Raw genomic sequence first — 16,909 nt, 5'->3', positions numbered from 1 at the left:
AAAATGTCAACGGTAAGATGCTGCATGGAGGAATATTCCTACAATGAAATGTTGCATAACAAGATGTCCTTACAATGGAATGGTCAACAAAATATCACCATGACAAAGGAATACACACATATACATAAGCACACAAATGACATGGCAACTTGGCTGCCTAATTACTTTCTATCTAATTTAAGTTGATAGAAAGACTTTTTACTTTTTAAATCAGAGAGTGCTAGCACATTTAAATGCCAAAAAGATTTTTTCCCTTTTTTTCTGGGACACTGCAGTGGCCCCTTTCATCTCTGTGCTTCTCACTGCAGAATGTTGCCAAGCAGGTGATCCTGGCATCTCTGAGTCAAGAGAGCTAGTTCAATCACCTGCTTTGCGTTCCCCACCTCTCCTACCTCCTTCCCAGTTGGAACAGTGAGTTCTCTGTGAAAGCTTCTGCAAATGATGACAAGAAGGAGAGTTCTCAGAGAAAGCAACTGAGCTTTAATGCGAGTAAAACTGTTCCAAATGTAAAATGCATTTGAAAATCTAAATGTGTGCCCCCCGAAACCACATCAATAGAACCTTTAATGATCTTCAGAACCAGCCTTTTCTCTTCCAGTCAGTGGGAAGATTGTTTCAAATCTGTTTGTGCCTGAAGCACTTTTGATTGTGACAGTCTTCTCATTCATGGGCTAAACATGGCGTCCCACTGGAAGTGCCATCCAGGTTCACAGCAATACAGTATGATATGAAAGCATAAACAGAAGTCGGAACTGCATTTCTCCTCTGAGATAACAAGTGCAACTAGATTTTCAGATCACCTATTATGCCATAAAAAATAAAAAAGAAAGGAAAGTAAGACCTACTTTATGTCTGCTCCCTGGTTCATGGGAATGAAACTTACCAGATCAATATGGAGCCCTTTAAATGACTTCTATAGACCTTATCTTGATCCTTGCTTTTGGCCAATTGTTAAAATTTTTCATGCGGTAAAAGCAGAGATATTAACATCAATATGAACTTCTTTCTGCTTTCTGTGGGTTGGTTAATCAAAATTGATTAAATAATGAATTTTTCACACCCTGCCTTAGTTTTTCCCTTTTGCTTTGAATCCCTGACTGAAAATAAAGGCTCAGCCATATCTAATGTTTGGGCTTCCCAACATACAGATTAAGACTTAAGATTCATGTAACCCTGTTTCTCACAGTAATGAGCTGACTGGATAAAATAACACTGGTTTTCTGTATAGATATATATACTCCACCCTCATTATAGAACTATTTCAAAAGCCAAGGATATTGAAAGTTATAACAGTAATGTCAGCCCTCATGATTAAATCATGAGGCACATGAGTTTTTCGTTTAAATTTTATGTTCTCATGATCTCAATATTTTTCATGCAAATCCTGTTATTTCTGCATCCTTTCACACTCCAGCTTAAATTGCTTGTCAATCGCCGTGCTCTTCTTGAGTGCAGCACTTCTGAGCTTCTCCAGTATGATTTTATACATCTATTTATATCTATTTCTTTAGTATATTTTCCCTTAAAGAAGACATTGGTACAGCATTCCAAATCACATTTAATGAAGTCTTTTGAATTGGGAGCAGTGACTTTGGAGGCCAAAGGAAATGAGGCAAGAGGATTGGTTTGGCTAAGGGCTGGGGGTGAGGAGGAACTATAGGTTAATAAAGGAAGAAGCCCTTTTATATTTTAACATTTATAACATTTTTTAACATTATAACTAGAGCGCTTACACTAGGGATTGATTAGAGCAAAGGCAAAACTGCAGCCTAAGAGAGAAACACCATTAATTGGAAGATCATTACAAAGTTAGGTAACAAAAAAGGGCATTTGGAAAAGCCCTCATAAAATAACCCTTGAAACCTCAAATCTTTCAAGGCATCCCAATTTTTCAGAACCTATAAGCCTGCCTTCAAATTAAAATTTTTTGCCAAATGTTTTCTTTTCTTTTTAGTGAGTACTATTTCCGATTTCCATAATATATCCTGGTATCATCACGCACTTTGACCTTAGAAATCTAAGGAACAAATATGCTTCTGTCAGGTCAGTGCTCTTTTTCTTTCCGAATTTACAAGACTTGCACCATAGATATCTACAATTGCACAGACAAGTTTTAATCCCCTGTTAGCAACCCCCCTAGTGCTCCATCTTATTTTTTCATACAGGTGAACATATTGCCATGTACCTTGTAAAATCAGCTAATGTGCTTGCACAGAGCTGGAATGTCGCTGGTATAACAAGACATGCAGTAATGTGTGCTCATGTAGTTGAGGACACTTCTAATTGATTATACATTTATTTGCCACACCACTATTCTCCTTGGAATATTACTTAAGAAAAAAACATTTGAATAATCTCATACTGTTTTAGGGATTCCTGATGTTTGCTAATGAATACACTGCAAAGCTTTATATTGCAAATGTGTTCTCAAATGTGTAACCTACTCACTGCTTTTTCCATGCATTTTTATATTCCAGAGGATGCTCTAGTGACAGAACATTTTCAATCATTACTTCTCTTTGGTGGAATCAATTACCTCCTGATAGATTCCCTTTCCAAGTTTAAAATTGCATTTAAAAACTCATCTCTTTTCTGAATTCTAATTGAATGTACTTTGAACTCTAGATTCTTTTAGTGAATATTTGTTTATAAATCTTTCTATGATTTAAAGGGCTTATTAATACACTTATAAGTTGAGTGTAATAATCAACATATAATATGTAATTCCTTTGAGAATTTAGGTTTATTAAACAAAGATTTTATTTATTCTCAAGGGAAAGACCAAAAACATAATACTGACAAAGTAAAAACTGAAAAGTAATGATATATTTTAAACATACTTTGTTCTGTCTACATGATTTGTTTAAAGTGATATTTGAGGACATTGAAAATAGATTTGCCTTTAATTGTCTCCCTCTTACACACAGAATCATATATAGTGGCTCATTTATACTCCTTATATTACAAAGCAGCCCATCAACTTTTCAGCAGTTATTATTTTGCAAACATACTAATCTGCAATATAACCAAGAAGTGAGAAAGTAAGTAAAACATACCTTTAAATAAATATACTACTATGTGCAAACCTTTTATTGACAACTGTCACGTACAAAGCATTTTATTTATTTGTGTTATGATATTTGTTTTTTATAATAACCCAATGAGATGGGAATTTTTAAGCCTGGTTTTCAGTTGAGGAATATAGGAGTGGAGCTAAAATTACCTGTTGGAATTTACACAATTAATTAGCAACAGAGTTGGGATCTGAACCTAGATATAGCTCACTCCAAAGCTATTCGCACTCTTTTTAATATGGCACCCTATCTCTCAAGGTAGATGGTAAATCATCCTTGATTGAAAATGTGTTCAATTTTACCTATAGAAGAAATTTTTAGGGCTTCACTTAAAGCCACATTTTTAATTTAAAAACAAATCTAACTGCTCGCTTAACTTTTCTTTTTTCGTCTCTAATATGATATGCTGAATAGAAAGTGGATAGAGAGAAGACATTAATAATAAGTACAGATCTGGCAACCTCTCTTAAGATCACATGGAAGACACACAGTGACATGAAATGGAAATAATGCAAATATTTATTTCCAACCTCAGCACTCTGGAGGATTTAGCACTATTCCAATAGTGGCAAAATCCAACTGCAGAAGTCAAACTGTAGAAAATCTATCCTAGCTCCTTCTGACTTGAGGTGAGTGCAAGACTGATCTTTTAAGTCAATGTCACAAAATTTCAGCCCTTGGTCTTTTTTTAAAATTTGGCTGGCTAGTGTCTTTAAAAATCTGAATTTGAATGCCTTCAAATTTCCAAATGTTTGCATTAATCATAGGCCTTATCACAAACTATCATCTTACCCCAAACCTACTAGAATCACTTACATCAACTTTTTGGCCACGAAGATATTTGAGTTTGCAACTCTTATCCTGATGTGTCATGTAAACATAAGCTCCTTTTCCTACCTACTCTAATTCTACCCATGGTTCTTTTTTTTTTTTTTTTAATTTATTTTTGGCTGCGTTGAGTCTTCGTTGCTGCATGCGGGCTTTCTCTAGTTGTGGTGAGCGGGGGCTGCTCTTCGCTGTGGTGTGCAGGCTTCTCATTGCAGTGGCTTCTCTTGTTGCAGAGCACGGGCTCTAGGTGTGTGGGCTTCAGTAGTTGTGGCAAACGGGCTCAGTAGTTGTGGCTTGCAGGCTCTAGAACACAGGGTCAGTAGTTGTGGTACATGGGCTTAGTTGTTCCACGACATGTGGGATCTTCCCGGACCAGGGCTCGAACCCGTGTCCCCTGCCTTGGCAGGCAGATTCTTAACCACTGTGCCACCAGGGAAGCCCTACCCATTGTTCTTCTGAAGTACCCAACAGGGTTGGGATTAGATTGAGATGATTTTACCTTGGGCACAAAGTTTTAGGTGGTACCAAAACACTCAGTCATCAAGATAGAGTTTTAATAAAATATTTTTTTTAAAAATCAAAAATAATCCAAAAAAATTATGAGAAACAAAATAGAGGCATTACCTAGTCCTTACTCTGGTATCCAAACTGCCCTCTAGAGACTATTATATTTTTATACTAATAGCTTAAAATCCAAGGCCCTCATTCTTACTTGGTTAGTCTCTGCTTCTTCTGCCTCATCTCCTAGTCTGAAAAAAAGCAGAGTAGCAACCAATCCTGACTAGAAGAGAACTCAAACAGCAAACCCATGTGGCTCTCTACAGAATAGGAGCCTACATTCAGTAAGCCTTGAAGAAATTTTCTGCATAGTTGATAATTTTAAAACAACAATAGCTAACAATTATTGAGCATTTCTGTGGAGGCCCTGTGCTAGGCACTTTATTTGAATTATTTTTCCTAATCCCTGACAACTATTGTATGTGATAGAGTTGCTGTTATGCCCAATTTACATATGAGTCTAAGTCATTTGCCAAATTAATACATGGTAGAGGAAGGACTTAAAGCAAGACATCAGAATCACAGAATATGCATTTTTAAGGAGATAACTAGAACTGACCCTGGGTCATAGATAGAAGGCTAAATGATTTTATCTTAAAAAGCAGGGAGGTGTTATACTAAGAGAGCTTGTTATTTAAAACTGGTAGCTATCATGGGATAATACTGGGAGATTTTTAGCAGATTTTTTTTCTTTCTTACATCATCATTATCATCATCACCATCACCATCATCATTATTGTAATAAGGGTATTGCAACTCTTCACTGGGACAAGGATAGTCATGGTCTAAGGCAGGGGTCCCCAACCCCCGGGCCTGTTAAGGACTGGGCAGCACAGCAGGAGGTGAGTGGCGGGCAAGTGAGCGTAGCTTCATCTGCTGCTCACCATCGCTCTCCACTGATCACATTACTGCCTGAACCATCCCCGTGACCCCGCCCCGTCCGTGGAAAAATTGTCTTCCTCAAAAGCGGTTCCTGGTGCCGAAAATGTTGGGGACCGCTGGTCTAAGGGGGAGGACAGATATAGTCTAGGACAGAAGAAGTCATTTTTCTGTTTTAAATTTGAAGATTGATTTTTAAAATACTCCAGCAGAGACTATGAACTTGAAAGCCAGCCCCCCTGCCATTTTTAATTGCTATATTTGATAAAAAGTAAGCACTTTTATTTCTAAAAGCTTGGCTTAAAAAATCAAGAGCCACAGTGTGGAAGACTCAGATCTGGTTGTAGCATAAATCAGAGCGAGGAGAAGTCCAGGATGCTGTGAGAGCTCCCAAGGAGGTTAAAACCCTGACCAGGAGAATTGAGAGGGAAATTTGGAGAAGGTACTATTGCAGTTAGGTGTGCTGAATTTCTGTATGTAAGAAAACAGCAAGCGTTGTGGAGAAACCCCACACTCCAGATGGTGCCTGAGAGGTAAAGTAGCCCTGACTGTGGGCCTGAGAGTAATGTTACATGGCTTGGTATTATACGCCTCAGCAGTGTGCAGGGAAAACAACCGTGACTATTGAAGTGAATGTATTTGGAGTCAAAAGGATGCAGAATGAGTGCACCTGAAAAGTGAAGGCCATGGCAGGACCTCAGACATCCTCAGTAGATAAATAGGGATAAGGCACATGAAGCAGAGGCCATAGAGGATGGAGAGGGCCGGATTTATGGCAGCACTCCTCCATTACTCTGCCCCCCCCACCTCCGATTTTCCTTTGTGCCATGCTGTTATGTCAACCTTCCCTGGAGCCAGAGCCATCCAGGGAGAAGGGAAGGTGAAGAGGGAGGTAGGAAATACTATATTGACTGCATAGTGGTCTCGCAGAGACTGAAATGGGAAGCAATTTTGTCTGCCCTTGAATTTGCAAGATTGAAATTTCCTTAATCTTCAGAAATGGAGAACAGTGAAATAAGGTTATCACAGAGGAAAAATGGAAAGATATTATTGTATATCGGTGTTGTAATTGTAAATTTATAGCACCTATAGGAAAATAATTTAACAATGTTATGCCAATGTTATGGATAATCTTCAGTTATCTAGAAAATTAACCTGTGCTGAAATGTGCTCTCTCACTATGATAGAAAGTTAGAGCATCATTCTATGTACAAAACGTCAATTAAATTTTGTTACCCGCCCAACAATAGAATCAGAAGTGTAAATTTTAACATTCTAAAGATTTAAATATAATAATCATGTGTATTTTATTACTGCTGTATCTTGAGACTTAACAGGTATCAGATTCTACAAAATCCAATAAAAAAAAGAGTAGGATATTTTTGTGATTAGACATCCACACTGATCTACTGTTTTCTCCAGTATTTTTCAGGTTATCAATTAGGTTTGATGATTTTTTTGCTCATAAGTTCAGATGCATTTTCTGTATTAAAAATTCCTGTGGTGCATGTTTAAGGGGTTTGACATATTTCTCATTCTAAAATCAGCCCATATTTAAATTGTTAGTAGCACAATGGTAATCAGCAGAGGGAAAATGGAGGAATTGGAATAAAGACAGTGTCTGGTAGAAAAAAGTCACTCTTTTTGGTTATTTTTCCAAACCTAAACACTTATGAAGGTTACAACACCAGACTCTGAGCTGCTTTGCTATAAACTACTTTTAGCTACATGCTCAAGGTGAGGAAGCGTTTCATTTGTATAGGAGTATGTGCTTCTGGGATTCATGATTGTCTACTAGAGAAATAGCAAACTTTCTGATAAATCACAGAAAGAAATGTGAAAATTTTAAGGAGCACAAAAAATAGAAATTCAAAGAAAATGCTATGCCTTGGCAAAGAGATTTCAGACGTTAAGACTGAATTTTTGTCTATTGGGATAATTTTTTCTCCAATATGTTGAAGGAAAGTTAAGCCTAAAGTGATACGATATGAAAACTACAAATACTAGTAATCAGTAAAAACTTTCTCTTTTCTGAAATCAAGGCAAGCTACTCTGGCAAACTTCAGCTACCTTAAAGTAAAGATCCTCCTAACCCACATATTTCTTTTAATAATTATTTGATAATTTAAAAAGTTAAAGTGTAAAATTTCCTACTTTGAATTAACCAACATATTATTTTGACTCAGAATAACAAAAGAAAAGCATCCCTCCTCTACTATATATTTGGAAACATCACCTGTTATCTGATAGAATAATTATTGTTATTTTGGTTTCTAGATTAAAAGCAAAGGGCAGGTAGAATGCAAGTAGGGATTGCTGGGTAGAAGGCCAGAGGAAATTAGAATTAGAAATGTAAAATGTGTACAAGAGTTTGAGGAAAAACAAAGCCACTCTGTTTGGAAAAGGTGGAAATCTCATTATTTTGCAAGAGGTACATTAACAACTGCAAAAGCTTCAGGAATTCCAGGTAATCAAGAGTCTTAGAAGCTCACAGAGCCAGCATGCTTCTTCCCATGAATGCTGTCTCTATAAAGCAGATTTTTCATTTTCACATTAATAGCATGGTTGAGAAGCTCTTGACAGAACAGCTTCTGGGGGAATGGAATTTGTCTGAGGAAGAAATAAGCCTGGAAAAGCCAGAATAGCCATAACTAAAGGCTGAAATTTACTTCCCTACCAGGGCTTCTTTTTTGGGTAGGTTGTGGGGTAGCTGTTTTTGAAATCGTGGTATGTTTGTTCTGACAATTTAGGATTCCTGAAATTATTGGGGATCAGAAAGAAAAGGATCTTTAAAAATCTCTTGTGAGGAGGTTTTATTTCTTTAATTAAGTAAAATGTTTAAAGAGACAGAAAAAAACTTGCCTGCTGTCTCCCAGGATTTCTCTGATCCATTGTATTCATGATAAATCTCTAGCGCTTTTCCTCTCTGTCTTCCATTACTCTCTTAGTTGCTGACTGTAGCCTGAGGTGAAGTGATTGCTGTTCCCTGTCTCTTCATTTCCATCTCCTAACTGTGCTCCTTGATCACTGCTCTCCTACCTTTGCACATTTTCTCCCTGATGTTCTCATTTCTTCATAGCACCATTTCAGGTGTAGATTTCCCTGGTGGAGAAACATAGCATGGTCTGAAAACAAAACAGAACAGAATTCTATATTGATGTAGATAGCCCAGACAATGCAGTGAGATTTTTTGAAATGAAAAGCCAGAACCCAAAAAGAAAAGAAAGGGAAAAAACAAGTAAATAGGAAATAAAGCAAAGAAGACCTAACATCAAGGTGCACCTTAATTTTCCTCAGACTTTCAACTCATTACGCCCCGAACAATTTTCTCTGTAAATATGCAAAGGAAGGTTTGTATCTAGAGGAGTGTTTACAGGGCTATGAACAGTTCCCTGGAGCATTGGGAAATATTAAACTTGATCACATTCTTTTCTTACCTCGTTTGATACACTATGTTGAAGTAAGGGCAAAAAGTTACCTCTGGCTTTACAACTCCTGATACTAAAGCTTTAATATATTACATTAAATTTTATAAAATTCATGTAAATAAAATTAATACCATATATACTGTTTTGTAGTTTTATTATTTTTAAAAATTTAAAGTAATACATACCCAGTTAATAAACAAAAATGGTATTAAAATCATTTCTAACAAAGCAGACTTCTCTGCTTTGCCCTTCCTTATTCTCTGCCTTGCAACTCTTTTTAACCATTTCTTCTGTGTGTCTGTGTTCGTATTCTAAACAATATAATAATATTGCTAATTCTTGATTTATGTAGTTTAGGCCTCCTCCATTGACTTCTTAATCATGGCAGATGAGGAGTTAGCTCTCTTCAGGCTTGCTCTCTGTTTCCCCTTTATTCTTCCAATATGAGCATGTCCCAGTTTGAAGTTAAAGTTATATTCAGTTTTTATATTATTCTGAATAAATACTATTCACTGTAGAGCCAAGGAGCATAACTGTTTGCTTTTCTGAATGATTTTTTTTTTGAGTCAATAGTTCCCTTATTGTTCTCATTTGTCTAGTTTTCTGTGGACCAGAAAACGTTCTTCTCACAACCTCCAACAGCCTTCAGTACAGTTTCTGCATGATCAAATATATCAGATTATTTTTGCACTACGTTTTGTTTCTTCCAGCAGTTTCCCTCCAGAACAGATTCTTATCTTATTGCTCCAGTGTTGGCTCCTAATTTTCTAGGCCTTCTGTGCAGCTGTGATCCTGGAAATTCCCTTTACTTGACTCCTGTTGTTGGAGCTCTATTTCTTGATTTCATGTCTTCCTTATCGGTTGCCTTTGCATGTTAAAAAAAAAAAAAAAAAAAAAATTGAATGAGAGTTTTATTTATTTATTTTTGGATGAATTTATTGAAAATGTTGATGATAACATTTTTCTATCATATTGTGCTTTGGAAACAAGAATATCTTAAGGCTCTAGGTACACAGAATAGTAACTGACCCTTGAGTTTCTTCTTATTGTTATTAACCTAGTCAAGTGCCTTCATAAGGTACTTGATAAAATTTCTAAAGAAAGTAATAACCTGGAAATGTAAATATATTAAAATTTTATACTCTTTATATTACTGGGAAATTATATCATTGGGTTTATCTGATATGAGGACTAAAAGCATTAAAGCATTAAATTTTACAAATAAGCTGGAAGATTTTTTTTATGAGGTCACTGACATGAAGCTACACATATATGTGTATATATGTGTGTGTGTGCGTATATATACATATATTACTTAAAAGTGGTGGGGAGGGAACTAACATCAATTGAGTATCTGCTATGTTTGCACAAAATTCTTTTACAGACAATATTGCTTTTAGTTCTCTGAGGGGCTACATGGTGTACTTGATGAAATATGGACTTTGAAGTTAACAGTCATGGTTTTGAATTCCAGTCATGACATTTATGAACTGTGTGATCTTGACTAAATTACTTAACTTAGACTAAATACCCCCAGTTTCTTTGCTTTTAAAATGAAGTTTACAATATCTACCTCGCGAGGGATTGTTCAAGGTATTAAATGAGATAATATGGGTAAGGTGACTAGCACATACTACTACTTCTATTAATACAACTATTATATGACTGCCACGCTCCTACAGTTACTACTATAACAACAACAACAACTACTACTACTACTATGGCTAATACTACATTTTAAAGGGAAAGAAACTAAGAGCTTAGACAGGTTAGTAAATTTAATCAAGATCACATTCCTGGTAAGTAGAAGAACAGGGATTTGAAATTGGGTCTTTCCAACTGACTCTAAAACCTTTCCAATACACCACACACTCTTTATTAAAAGCAAACAAAACCATCACATCATTTTAGACCTTTTGGGCTGCAAAATAATAAACATTTCACTGAACTCTGTAAGGGGTGAGGTGGCTCAGAAGGACGATCTTAACTGTGTTTAGAAAGCTAATCTCTGTAAGATTTGGAACAGAGGATAGAAAGTCTCTTGTTGGAATTTTTAACAGAACATTGGTCTCTGGTTTTCTATTGACCAAGTGTAGGACCAATTATCGATCAAAAATGATGACTGATTTTTTTTTGTTGTATCTTTGACATTTTGTGTATTATGTTATGAGATGCTAGGTCATGTTTAAATCTTATGTTTGAGCAGCCCTCCTTGTGATACCATGTGGGTGGGCGAAGGGGGACACAAGGCCACTTCATTATTGCCAGTTGGGAGTACAAGCCTAGGTACTCCTCTACTGATCATCGGCAGGGGCAGGGGAAGGGGAGTGCCTGCTTACTGCTGAGAGGGGCTAATGACAGGCTTCTTAAGAGACCCATGCTGATCCCTCCAGGGCCTGGAGGGGGAGGGTCTCCTTGTTACTGCATGGACACCGTGGCGTGGTGGGAGAGGCTTGTTACTGCCGGAAAGTGAGAAAAATCCAGGCTTCCCATGAGGCCTCCTCTGATACCACGTTGGTGGGGAGAAGGAGGGATCAGCTCATCACCACTGGTTGGGAGTGAGAGTCCCAGATCCCATGTGGGCTCCCCTGGCACCACAAAGTGAGGAGGTTTTTCATCTCCAGGACAGCATGTAAGTCCCAGCTCTAACACCACCCTGGCAGGGATGGGCACTTCACTGCCACCAGGTAAGGGTGTAAGTTTAGGCTCACCACTTGGCCTGTGTTGATCAGAGTGGGAATGAGGCCACAGTTTTTTCTTTTCTTTTTTTTTTTTCAGTTTTAGTAAGATATTGACAAATAACATTAGGTTTGTTGTGATGATTCTATATATGTATGTATTATGAAATGACTAACATAATAAGGTTAGTTAGCACATCCATCACCTCACATAGTTACCTTTTTTTTTTTTGTATATGTGTGTGGCGAGAATATTTAAGGCTTACCTTTTAGCAAGTTTCAAGTATACAGTACAGTATTGTTAATAATAGTCACAATACTCCATGTTAGATGCCCAGAACTTACTTATAATTGAAAGTTTGTACCCTTGACCAACATCACCCATTTTTTTCCATGGTGTTTGACTGGAGTGGATCAGTTATTGTTTTGTTTTGTTTTTTAATTAATTAATTATTTATTTATTTATTTATTTTTGGCTGTGTTGGGTCTTCGTTTCTGTGCGAGGGCTTTCTCTAGTTGTGGCAAGTGGGGGCCACTCTTCATCGCAGTGCGCGGGCCTCTCACTATCGTGGCCTCTTTTGTTGCAGAGCACAGGCTCCAGACGCGCAGGCTCAGTAGTTGTGGCTCACGGGCCTAGTTGCTCCGCGGCATGTGGAATCCTCCCAGACCAGGGCTTGAACCCGTGTCCCCTGCATTAGCAGGCAGATTCTCAACCACTGCGCCACCAGGGAAGCCCAATCAGTTATTGTTTAAAAGTTTTCCTGCTGTGCTGCCCTTGCCTAGTCCTTTGTCTAGAGAGAGCACGCTTTTGTAGGGATGTTTTTGGTCTGCACCTACAGGCATTTCTGGGTTGCTGCTTCTCTAGCATCCAGTATGGGATATACAAGGCCAAAAGAAAACCCAGTGAATTCACTGCCATGTTATTCCTCAGGTCCCAAGATCCCCAGCTGGTCTGCCTCTTTCCTCCCCTTATAGTTTTATGTTTGTTTTATATGAAGTATCCAGAGGTTTAGTATTTCTGTGTAGGAACAATAGAGAGAAGTACATCTACCCCATATCAGATGAGATATCTAGAACTGGAAGTCCTGAACTGACTTTCAAGTCCTATGCTTTTTGTTGAATCCAGTAACAAAATTGGGACACTTCACTCAGAGAATTGTATGAAAACATGAACACAGGGTTTGTTCTTAGGTATATACTGTTACTTCTGAACCTCATACAGTACATGTCATTTCTGTGTGATCCTCAGAGTATGCTAAATGAAACGGTCAGGGAGAATGGGAAATGAGATGTTTAGGGGGGTGAGATTATTGAGCTATGATGTGGTCCCTTGATAGGTGGCATTAACTCAACTGGAGATATGTTAGGAATACAAATATCCATCCTCACCTAAGTAATTAAAGAACTCTGGGGGTGGGACCCAGCAATCTGTTTTTAAACAAGCCCTCAGGTGATTTGGAGGTTAGCTAAAATTTGAAGAACCAGTGAGCTCCGGGAATACCTGAGACATCTGCAGTTATTACGGTCTGCTGGTGGGAGAGTGAGTACTCCAGAGCCCAGACATTCATACACTGTGCTGTATATGGGTGGCCTTGTCCTGGAAACTTCTCCTGCAACCTTTTCTTCCTCGTTCTTAATTTTGTGGGTAAACAAGGGAAAAGAAAGTAGGCATACTCAATGTTGAAGTTATAATTTGCCTGTACAGTCTTGGAGTAGATAGACAACCAAATCTTCTACTATTTCCACATGAGAAATATCAATATAGTCAGAAACTGCCTTACATGTAGCTCTCAGAAAAAGAGGAATGTTAAGGGATCCTTGTGTAAAATATACTTAAAATTCCACTACTGAAATTATTTGAAGAAATTGGCAACTTCCAAATGAAGAAGCAACACATAAGTCTGCCTTTTCCTTTGTAACAGAGGAGGAATGCATTGAAAACTAATAGACTCTAAGCCTCTGTTTGAAGAAGATCCACGATATGCAAAGAAGCCATAATGACAGGGGATGCTGATGGGGGCTGAAGTGGGAGTGCACCAAAATAAACTTGGCTGCCCTGTGAGTTTATCTAGGACTTGCGGTAAGTAGGATCAGTGTATTGTAATGCCACGGGTGCCCGTCTATAAATGGTTGATTCTGGCTGAGTTGATTATTTTCATCCTGTATTACACAGCACTGGAATTTAGCAATAATCCTGTGACTTTGTAAGCAGAGGAGCATCTAGCTTTTAAGTAAGACTATTTTCTCTGTGTTGAGGCAAAGTACAAACAATACATGGTAAGGGACATTCTCTAACTCAGTAAGCGTTATCTTTATTATTATTATTATTTTTTAAGGATCTCGTAATTCCAGGTTGTCTTTCAACTTTGTAATTCATCATGATCTACCTTAAGGATCCTGTAATATTTAAAATTTCTTGGCCCTCAGGGGCAGATAGAATCACATCTCACTTGCTCCCCTAAAAGGCACCAAATCACATTACACCAAAAGGCTCCTTAGAGTACAGCTCTTTGCCAATTACTTGAATTATTTTCAGCCACTTTGGCACATTTCCCCTCCAGACGAAATGAAAACCTTTTCGTTTGCACCAGTGAAGGATTTCATATTTCTTAGTGCCTCCACATACACAGTATAATGAGAATAAAAGCTTATCTTCCACACAGATCTTTCCTATGGTGCCATAATGCAGGGAAAATAACATCCATTTCTAACACGTGAAGCCCACATATTTTCTAAAGAAGAAGAGAAAGACATTAACATTACACAAGAAAACTATTTGTTCTTTGCTTTAAATTTCCAAATTTGAACACATCAGAGATTTCAGACTTCAGAACTACATACATCTGTGCTGAGGTGTGGACCCTCTAAGGTGCCTCATTATTGGCACTGAAAGCTGGTTTCATGAAACACCTGTTCTGAGTAAGCAATGTGATCAGAGAGTGTCAGCAGGGCAGACAGATTTTAAATGGAAGATTGTTACTTACCCAAAAGCCATTTGGAAGCTGAAAACCACAATATCAGCAAACCAGCAACAATAACTTAAATATCCCCAAGTACGTTATTAACACTTCAACCCTCTAAAGATTAGATGACTTCTTTTTAAAAGATTTTGTGTCTCAAGAGAACAAATTGTTTCTCCACATTTATCATTTTATAAAAACATTCTTTTGCACTGATAGCCTTACTTATCTTTTGTTATTCCCAGTTGCCCTTTATTTTTCCTTCTGATTTGTGTTATTTCCTTTCCACCAGTGCCTACAGCAGCGTTCACTGAAATCACTACCCATTGCTCAGTATTCTTCCCTGATCTCAATAGCACAGCCTTTAGGATTAAATCCCTTGCCTACAGCATTAAGAACTGAGGAGAAAAAATCGCTACTCATTGCTTTGCTTGCAGTTCTCATTTGGACTAGTGCTTGCAGAAATTGAACTGAACTTTCTTCACTGTTACTGCATCTGTAAGGTAATTGCCTAAACTTGTTGAGCCAATCGGAATTGCTGTTCTTGAGTTTTGCAAACGTGAAGAATCTGATGAAGCAATTTGTAAGCTATATGTGGTACATCCCTCTTTCCACACTCAAAGTCATATTGCTCTCTATAGGATTTTGTATGACCCTTCTGAAACATTACACTCCAGAATTCTATTTAAAAGCTCCAAACATTAGTGTTTAAAAAAAATCATTCTTATTTATGGGCTCATTTTCATTGCACAGTTTTTATATTAAATGAAAGGCACTTGAAACTCTTTAGCACTTTCTCTAGTGTTTTGGGTAACTCAAAGAAATAGCTTTAATAAGAGAGAGAACACACACAAAAATATAGTCCTGTAAAATAAAAGGAGGAATAATATATCACATGCTTGTGGCACCATTTTGTCCGCTACAAAATTTGTGTTCAATGTAGAGATATTTCAAAATGCCTCAGTACTAGTGCTTCCTGAGTTGGGAAAATGGAATGTATATATTACATATATATGTATATAAAATCTCTTTAGTTATCTCTCTCTCTCATTTCTAAATATATATAGAGAGAGAGAGAAAGAGAGAGAGAGAATGAGAGGGAGATAAAGTGATAGTTTCATATTTTTAGAAAAAACTCAGGGAACTTAAGAGTTCTATCTATTCTCTAGCTTAGAGGCAGAGTGAATAAACAAGTTATGTATTTCCTGAACTATATTCCTATCCCTACTAGTAAAATTTAAAGTACTTCCCTTCATAAGGGAAAGTATTGCTTCTGACCCAATTGAATCCTCACTGAATGCCTAACTAGCTAAATTATCCTCTTCAGTTTGATGTCATGCAGGTCATTGTCTCTTCAAAGGGAGAATTACTGAAAGCTAGTACAATTTTTTAAAATTTTAAAACATTTTTCTCTCTTGTAGACTAGTCATTGGAAAGATAATCATTTAAAGTAACCATATTTCTGTAGATCTTATTATGCATACTTACCCTAAATTCTTTTTCTTAGAAAGCCATGTTATTCACAAAGCTTAGTTTAATATACTGACTTGGCTGAGAGAAGCACTGTAGTGAGTGAGACTCAGGGCAAAGGCTTAAGAAATTTCAGTTAACTTAAGACAGTGCAAGTGATTACATTTGCAAGCAGTACAGTTGAAACTTGAGAGTTCACAAGAATCAGTGGGGTGGAGGATGTAGAGGTTATTGCAGTGCTATCATGCTCTCCACAGGAAGCAGCTGAACCGTTTCAGTGCAATATGGCAATTATAATAATTAATAAAAATCATAAATGGTTATGGAATACTGTACTTATGTGAATATGCTACATAATAATGACTAATAGAACAATATTCCTGAGCCATCTGAAGGGAGTCAAAATTGGGATTTCTACAGGAACTATGCACTTGCAGGAGGATATAAAGGTTATATGAAAATTGGGGGAAGATAACAGTGGAAGTTGATTAACTTAGATTAATCATTATGATCATTCATACTTACTTTGGATATGGCATTTTTCTGGGTGCTAAGAGGATTGACACAACACCAGGATTATATAATATAGCCTTTATTTTCAGTAAAGTTGTTATGCAATGAATATCAAACAATAATAAAGTTGTATTCCATTATCAACCATTTATTGATGAAAAACCAAATGTGTATGTGTACAGATGTTAAATGTAGTTAATGAAAATACTTGGATGCACATAAGAAGACATGCTGATATAGCAGGTACCATTAGGATATGAAACTGAGGTTAAAAAGTCAGTGAAGTTTTCCAGTAAGAGATAAAAATTATTTCCAAATATGATAGACAGGACAGGGGCTACTTTGAGAATATGGAACATTTTGAGAAAAATCTTAAAATACTCAACAGAGAAAATTAGATGAGAAACTCATATAAGAACTGAGTTGTTTTATGGAGGGTAGAAAAATCTGATAGAAGATTTGAAAATCCGGCCAGGAATTCTGATGTCAAAATTCAAAAAACTGAAATCTTTTCAGAGATT

At 37.0% G+C, this 16,909-nt stretch overlaps 1 long non-coding RNA gene across 4 annotated transcripts in view; it reads left to right on the top strand.

Annotated features, from left to right (window-relative positions):
• The window catches only part of LOC132365498 (uncharacterized), a 231,018-nt gene that overhangs the window by 187,797 nt on the left and 26,312 nt on the right, over window positions 1–16,909 (top strand). The window contains exon 5 of one of the 4 annotated variants that reach the window (XR_009503111.1): window positions 13,368–13,496. The exons of the other annotated variants lie outside the window; for them this stretch is intronic. This is a non-coding gene — a long non-coding RNA (uncharacterized LOC132365498). Of the gene's footprint in view, window positions 1–13,367; window positions 13,497–16,909 lie in introns of those variants that run through there. 4 annotated transcript variants of the gene reach the window in all.

The sequence above is a fragment of the Balaenoptera ricei genome, chromosome 4, assembly GCF_028023285.1.
Source record: "Balaenoptera ricei isolate mBalRic1 chromosome 4, mBalRic1.hap2, whole genome shotgun sequence".
NCBI lineage: Eukaryota > Metazoa > Chordata > Mammalia > Artiodactyla > Balaenopteridae > Balaenoptera > Balaenoptera ricei.
This window is presented reverse-complemented; position numbering and strand designations above follow the sequence as displayed.